Below are 8,885 nucleotides of genomic sequence, written 5' to 3'. Positions count from 1 at the left end.
ATACAAATCACTAATAAAAACAACCTAAATCTTAGTCTGGGAATGTACCATTTGGACCCATATATTTGTAAGATGTTTATGAAGGACCTCAAAATAAATGAACAACTAATAAATTAGTCCCACATGTATATAGTTATTAATTCTCTCTCTCTCTCTCTCTCTCTCTCTCTCTCTGGTTCGATATTTTCTCTCCCTCTTTCTCTTGCTCGATATATATATATATATATATATATATATATTATTATATATATATTATATTATATATATATATATAATATATATATATATATATATATATATATATAGATATATATATATATATATGTGTATATTTATATTTTCTTTCTGTTGGGAAAATTTGTGTAAAAATTGATGATATTAAATTGCATATGCTCCCGTGTTGTTTTCAAAATGTACTGTTTTTTCTGGAAGAATCACTTGTTTACCGCGGGTATCCTTCAAGGTGTGGCTACCCTATGACTCCTCCTCCTCTCTGTAGAGTGAAAATGGCCCTTATGGCTAATTTGGTAGTGTCAGTTTGTATATTAAGCCTTCTTTTGACTATGGTGTCCTTTGTAAAATCAGTATGCCTCAGTCAATGGTCCGATTAGGACCGAAAGTACTACGCCAACTAGTTTTTTCATTTTTTCCTTTGTGGCAAAAAAAACCTTTATTTATACATAGCATCACGTTTTATATATTTCGTGATCAAGTTATTCATATATACATATATATATATATATCTAATGTCTCATCGCTTGGCGATAGACTTTTTGTTTTTTCCTTACGGCTGTTATCCGTAAGTAATGTTTGGTTCCTCTCATCTCCCTTGGATATCTTAGTAGAGAGGTTCTTTCTTGTCTAGAGGAGATGATTCAAACAGGCTAGTTGAACAAGTTAACAACTTTATTCTGTAACTCCATACTAGGAGATGCAGCTCGGTCGGACGACCGATATGTTTGACTGTTGGCGTGGAACTGCCATTCTAAAGCATCGCGTCGATAGCGGAACATTAGCTATCTCAGCAATTCATATAAAAACACATACGTAGTTCGCCGGCTCGGAAGTTACAAGTTTCCGGCGTAGGTTAACAGGTCAACCTCTTCCCATGGAAGTTTGTTGTGCAAAGTTATCATAACATAAAAATGTTGACAAAGCTTTGAGCTAGATCAGGCTACTGCAGACAACGCATAGCGTAATCTAAGGTCTGCTTTGGTCACGTAGAACCCTCCTAATGCCATGACCCCAGGTCACTGGTTTATATATAATGTAATTCTTACATTAGGCTCGGTCTGCTACCTATTCAAGCCTTGAATAACAAAAAAAAAAAATTACTTTAAACATTGTTCATAGGAGCGTGCTCGTAACATACTAAGTGATTAAATGCATAAAAAGGTTCTGTTACATACCCTGTTGACATATTCATAAACAAAGATAAATGCATGGAAAATATAGATCCATGTTTGGTAATAATAATGATTATGTACCCAAAAATAATAAAATGGTAAAAATCAAAACATGTATACATGATTAATATGATAACAGGTAACCTGATTAAGAATAATGGTTACTAAATAATGATTATAGCATGATCATGGATAATTGTTAAAGAGTACTTGTCACTCTTTATAATAGATAAATATAATTGTATAATAGTATATAACAATGTAATTCTGCAGAAATTCAATATATAGGGCTGATATTTTATTAGGTGCCCGAAAAATACCTTTAGGAATATATTAATGTATAATATTGGGCTATAATGATTTATTAGGTGCCCTGAAGATACTTTAACTGTTCAAATGCAAAGGCGTGAGTCTTTCTTGTCCTACATTGTTGCCAGCATACGGACCGCTTTTCACACACAACACAATTCCAGACAATTCCCTAGGCACGAACTGAAGTGGCCAGGTTCAGGCGGCCCTAAACGCAAACGACTTGAGTTTAACGGTAGACGTCGTCCAGACGGGCCAGTACGTTCCCTTGGAGATCCTTCTGTTTACGCCTCAGCCTACGCCAAGCAAAGATGTTGACGGCGATAACCAATATGGCCGTCACGCTGAACACGGCTAGCAGAATGTAGTAGCGAAGATGTTCTCCACCTGCATAAGTCGATGACGCGTGGGTCATCTCAGCCAGTTGCGTCAGACGATGAGCTACTCGCGCGTTGTATGGGAGAGGTAGTGATGGGATGATTGTTGTTGTAGCCCACGTGTAGTTCGCGAAATACGCCTTCTCACGTATTATCGTGTTGACCCCTCTGACGGTATAATTTGTAGATGTCACCCCGTACAACCATCGGCTGCTACGAAGATAGGGGCATGGGCGGTGGATGTGTCCGGACACACGACGTCGAATCCGGCCTTATCATAACGGATCCAGGACCCATTATTCATCCTGTAATTGAATTTATTACCGTAAAAGGGATAAAGTTTCCCCAGACAACCTTCGCTTGTATGAGAGAGAGAGCCGTTTAGCACTATGTCTAACTCACATGAATCCGTTGATATAGGATAGAATTCAAAGAGTCAGCTGTACAAATTTTATTATTCATGGCTTCTGAACAGTGAGTGAGTTTATCTAAGTCTTTAATGACTGTAAATGATTTCCTTATCAGAAGAAATCAGTACATGCCCTGTTAAATTGGATATTACTGGATTTGAGTTATTCGTCATAAAAGTAGGAAACGGTGCTATTTTGTATGATTGCCAAGCATCGGAAGAATCAAAAGGAATCGTGATCATAATTCTATAATTTTCTACGCTGACTGATATTAGGCTATAATAGAATTCTACTTTATGGGCATCCAATAAAGGAATATAACCTAGCTTCTCCCGTCCGTTTTCCAAAGTTAACGTCAGATCTTTAATAGGCATGAGGTGAGGAGATAACACACCCCTTTGTTGCTAACGTAATTGCTTCTACGTAATCTTTTGACTTTTCAATAAAATGTGATATTTTCACACGGATATGATCTATTTTCGAACTATAGTAAGCTAAAGTAGCCAGCAAATGTTGAACTTCCATGACCTGATCGATATTATTTGAATGTTCATTAACGATATTCATTATTTGATTGATCGAAGATAACTGGCTGCGAAGTTCTGATAAGGCCAGTTCCGTTTGTGTTGCAAAAACTCAATTCTTTTATTTTGATTATTTATCTTGAGGCGATTTGAGATTCCTAAGCCTAGATTCGCAACTGATCCTAAGATGTTTAGTCCAGCTAGAATAAGCGGGTTGCGGCGTTCAAGAGTATTGTGCCGCACAGACCACATCAGCAGGTCACGAGCGAGTTCTTCTGCCTCGGCGGTTTTATTTTGTATGTCATAAGACAACATTTCTGCGACGCTTGTTGTTTGAGCTAGTGAAATCTCTGAGTTAGCATGAAAATTACGTTCATGCATTTCCTTAAGGGAAATACCAAACCTCATCAGGTCATTCTTTAAGTTAAGGACGTCATCTTCAGGTAAGAAAATAGCATGCATATCTACCTCGATAACAATATTACTTGACACGATGAATACATCATCGATTCTCTCGATAATCGAGCCATGATTAAATTCTATGTCTTTAGTCCTAGCACTCTTTCCATACAACAAAGATGTCTGAATACACAATATCACTCCTAACAATAACAGATTCATTTTTGAAAACCTGCAATGAGTAAAACAGATGTAATAACTCGCGTAAAAGAATAGGTTTACATACAATATGATTAATAGATATATTATATATAATTATTATACAAGTTTCATAAATACAACCATTTTTTCCCTCACTCCATCTACCTTTCTTTAGATTCTGATATGTGCCAATGGGACTATTCTCACATCAGTGGGTTTGGATACATTTTGAACCCTAACTCTATTGGCCGTTAAATTTTCTAAAATGTTAAACGGGCCTTCAAACTTAGGTGTCAGTTTATAATTTAAACCTTTACGCACGTATACTTGTATGTATAACCTGATCGCCCACGGCATATGTTCTAGTTGGCTTAGCTATTTTATCATGATTTTTTTTCATTATTATCTGTGCTTCTTCTAAATTCTTACGAATTATATTATATCGACTTATGCTTGCATCCATAACATCCTTTAGAGGATTTGATAAATTAGTTGTAGGCTTTAAGATGTGAAAAGGCGTTCGGGCCGGGATACCGTACAGTGCCTCGTGCGGTGTCATTTTAATAGACACGTGATACGAGTGATTAAGTGTGCTTAGTACCGCAGGTATGGCAATGTCCCCAGTTGGGATCTGCCCCCCCTAAGGTGACCCTTAAAATGGTTTAAAACCTTACGATTAGTTGGCCCATTTCCACTAGCCCATTAGACTCTGGGTGATAGATCATGGTATTGACTTTCTTTATACTAAGGAATTCGCACAAGGAGTTAAGGAAATGATTATTGAACTCCCCGCCCGAGTCTGAGATAATGATGTGTGGAATTCCATGTTTACAAATGTAGCACTCGTAAAACTTCCTAGCGCACTCAACCGCGGTTTTTGTTTTAAGCGCTATAAGTTCTGTATATCGAGTCAAAGCGTCTATAATTACTAGGAGGTGCTTATTTCCTCTGTCTGACTCGTAAAATCCTGTTAATAAATCTAAATGTACTCTTTCAAAGGGTTGATTTGGCACGGGGTAAGCCCCTAGGCTGACAGGTGTCTTCGTGTGCCCTTTGTATTCTTGACAAGTGCGACAATTTGCTATGTGCTTTTTATATCTCTAAGCATCGTATGCCAATAAAATAAGGATTTGGCTTTCTGTGACATCAAGGTATAACCCGGATGTCCGTGCAGTGGATTTTCATGCAACCACTTTAAGACAGTGGGTATGAGTGAGATAGGCACCACCACCTGGTTGTTATTCAACTGCGGTGTGTTACGGGTTTTCCTCGTCACAGATCTACACAGGATATTTTCCTGTAGGATATAATTCTGCTGCTTATACTTTAGGTATCTTTTTCCTTCGGATTTCCGTTTAACGCAATGATGATTTTTTTCTATTTGCGGATCTTTTCTTTGTTCCGTCTGTAATAGTTCAGCACTCCAGCCCAGATCTTCCTGTTCGGATATAGTTTTAACAACGGGCATGGAGGTTGAGATATCTATTAATTCAGCTAATGGCTCGGTACAAGATGAAGAGGGGTTGCGTGATAATGCGTCAGCAATGATATTTGCTTTCCCAGGTAAATACCCGATCCTCGCGCCAAAGTCCTGAATGATCATGTGCCACCGAGTTCGCTTGGGGCTGTGACTAAAGCCTTTAAAGAAGTCGGTTAGGGGCTTATGATCAGTGAGAACCTTGACGGGATAACCGTAGATTATGAATTTAAAGTGCACGAGTGAATTAACAATAGCGAGCCCTTCCTTGTGCTATTACTGCATATTTACTTTCGGAAGGTCTCAGTTTACGTGAATAAAAAGCTATAGGGAAAAACTGTCTATCATATTGTTGAAGCAATACCCCACCTACTCCTAGGTCTGAGGCGTCTGTTGCTATGAAAAATTCCTTATTGAAGTCAGGAAATTTCAAGATAGGAGAACTACACAGTTCATCTTTCAATTTATCGAACGCCTGTTGATGAATTTCAGACCATACGAAATCTACGCCCTTTTTTATAAGATCGGTTAGGGGAGCGGCTATGATTGAGTAATTGCGGATGAAGCGGCGATAATAACCGCTGCATCCTAAAAATTGCTGTATTCCCTTGACGTTAGTAGGTATCGGAAAGTTACGGATAGCCGACACCTTATCGTGGACGACTTTAAGACCTTCACTAGAAACCGTGAAACCTAGATAGACTAGTTCTGTTTTAAAAAATTCACACTTGCTTATCTTTACCCTTAAATTATGCTGCCTTAACCTTTGTAACACTAACTCCAATTTACGTAAATGCTCTTCTAATGTGTTGGAAAAGATTACTAAGTCATCCATGTAGGCATGTAGGATATCTCCCAACAAGTCTCCAAACACGACGTTTATCATACGAGTAAAAGTGATAGGAGCACAACGTAAACCAAAAGGCATACGCAAAAATTCATAATGTCCCCTGGCTGTGCTGAAGGCAGTGTATGGGATACTTTCTTGTTCCATCGGAATCTGATGAAATCCTTTTAGTAAGTCTAGGCTTGTGAAATATTTATTCTGGCCTAGTAAAGATAGGATATCATCTGTACATGGTACTGGGAATCTGTCAGGGATTGTTTCTTCGTTTAAACGACGAAAATCTACGCATATCCGCCAAGTTCGATCTTTTTTCGGTACTACTATTAACGGAAAATTATAAGGGCTGTTTGATTTCCTAATGACTCCTTCCTTTAACATTTTACCTACTTCCTCTGTTATCTCATTCTGAAATTTCATAGGAAGTCTGTACGAAGGTACATAGATTACTTTCTGTTTGTCCTTGAGCCTGATTTGATGCTCGATGACATCCGTTTTTCCTAAGGTTCCATCCGTAGTGGAAAAAACATCATGATATTTAGTTAACAGATTCAAAAATTTCTGCTGAATTTCTTCTTCTTGAATATCTTTATTGATTTTGTTCTTTATAGATTGCAAAAGGGTTTCATCCGCGACTGATTGAGCGTGATTTATCTCAGCTACGGTAAGAATGCGATGTTTATAAACTTCGGCATCCAAGATATGTTGATTTTTGTGGATTACTAAAGTGGTATTCAAATGATTACAAGACTTCGATATTACATTGCTGTTGTGAGCCGACTGTATAAACGGCTTGTGTGACGGATAATCCGTGTGTTTTCAGAGTTTCGGAAAGGATTAATGTTTCAGATCCTGGCAAGGTTCTTTTTACACGCACTAATAATTATTTGAAGTTACGTTAGGCTCGAGAGTTTGCGTGCAAGCTGATATTACGGGTGAGCGAGAGTTCTGTTGGGTTGCCTGTATTATTTCTTGGTTCATGAGACAGGTGATTGGTTCCGTAATGTAAGTGACAACTCTGCCTGTCTCTTTATTATCTAAAACAGATTTTAGGGTATTAGAAGACCTATAGAATTTCCCTTTGATATACACGCCGTGTTTTGCAGGTGCTAAGATAATATTTTGAGTGCCCATAGACGGGTATCCGATAATTACTGCGGGATACATATTAATGTTTTGTACAACGACAAAGGTATCAGCAAACGTGCGCTTACCGACCTTGTACTGTACATGAGTTACGCCCACAACATTTAATTCATTATTCCCAATGCCTGAGAGCCTTATTCCGGACTTTTCTATAGGGAAATTTGAAAAGAGTAAATGATGAGTCCTTAAATCCATTATATTACGTGGACTACCAGAATCAAAGAACAAAGTGAATGACTTATGGTCCAAATTTACTGCATGTAAGGTGTTGGTCGCAACTCGTTTTGACTAATAATTGCATGAATTTGTTGCAAATCTACGGGAACCTGCACAGATTTTTTTGATTCGGCCGTGTGTTCCATAGGAAAATCAATTGTCTCACAATGATCTGATAAATGATTAAACTGATTATTTGATACAAAAGATGTTGATATTGATGACCCAACATCGCCCTCTCCCCCCTTGGAGTGAACTACGTGGTATTTGTTTTGTTTATCACACCCTGAAAATTCGCTTGCCCTTGCGAGTTCTGGAGAGACGGCCCAGGAACAGAGGTACCTGAAGCACGATTTGTTTGTTTCTGCTGTTGTGCAGAATTTCCGTTTGGTTGTTTCTTCTTATAGTACTGAGGACCCTTCTTTTTATTTGCACTCGCAACTGGTTGCGTGTTTGTAGCATTTTGCTGTTGATTCCTCGAGTAGCAACGGTTATATGAATGAGTTGAACTATTGTGAATTGAACAAAAACGCGTCCGACAGTCTGAAATCATGTGACCTGGTCGTTTACAGTTATAACAAACCATCCCTGCAACTTGATTATTATAGTACCACATTTACTTGTTGTGGCTTTGTTCTCATTTTTTGCAAAAACTTGAATGAGCGAAGGATCTAGGTCGGTACATTTAGACATGTGTTTTTTTGATTTGTTTATACACATCTTAATTCCGTACTGTCGGGCTGCAATTTTTTATCAAAACACCGTACTAACGCTTCAGGCAACATTACAGTGATAGACGTAAGGTAGATCAAACGGATAAAATCTTTCACTTTGATTTTAGCACCCGCAACCCACCCGGAGTTACCTAAACTATCCTGATATTCATTTAGCCGGTCGGCAATTAGCGCCGCCCGCTCGACAACATTGAGCTGAGTCATGGAGGCTTGGTTAAGGATATTTCTCAATGCCAATACTACATCTAAAGCCTCTTCACCCCCATACACGGCACGTAATCTAATTTTGAACTCGTCCCATGTAAGCGCTTCTTGGAAAGAAACCCCCCTTAGATACGCACTTGCGTCGCCTTTAACAAAGTCAACGAAGCTCTTGGCCTCCTGTAATTGTACTGCTGGGTCTGTGATGCTTTTTGCATTTAAATGAGCGTCTACAGATGAGATCCATGCCTCAACATTTTGAGGCAGGAACCCATTGACCCGACCTTGAAAAGGGACTATCGCTGACCTCGCGCTAACGAGAGTCACCACGTTGGGGTTGCCAGCCGGAGTGGTTGCCATTTCGGCTTTCACTTTTTTCTTATCACTTCTATTCCTTGCAATCCTATCAAAATATCTATAAGAGTACACTCGACCACTACGTAAACGCATAAGCAATGTACTGTATAAGTGTGTTATAATAATAGGAAAATCCCCCAAAAGATACAAAAATACAGATAATATGATAAAATATTATACGGAGAATTCCTGCAAGAAATGGTTAATGACAACTAGAAAAGAAAAAAAAAAAATTAATCTGCGGGCGAGAACCTCGTAGTTGAAGATAGGTTCTGTAATGAAGG

The 8,885-nt window shown here is 38.4% G+C and overlaps 1 long non-coding RNA gene across 1 annotated transcript in view; it reads right to left on the bottom strand.

Moving 5' to 3' along the window:
• Positions 1–888: 888 nt before the first annotated feature.
• Positions 889–8,885, bottom strand: part of LOC135205585 (uncharacterized) — an 8,254-nt gene continuing 257 nt past the window's right edge. The window contains exon 2 of the long non-coding RNA XR_010312555.1: positions 889–3,657. This is a non-coding gene — a long non-coding RNA (uncharacterized LOC135205585). The remainder of the gene's footprint in view (positions 3,658–8,885) is intronic.

Source organism: Macrobrachium nipponense, chromosome 24, assembly GCF_015104395.2.
Source record: "Macrobrachium nipponense isolate FS-2020 chromosome 24, ASM1510439v2, whole genome shotgun sequence".
Classification (NCBI taxonomy): domain Eukaryota; kingdom Metazoa; phylum Arthropoda; class Malacostraca; order Decapoda; family Palaemonidae; genus Macrobrachium; species Macrobrachium nipponense.
This window is presented reverse-complemented; position numbering and strand designations above follow the sequence as displayed.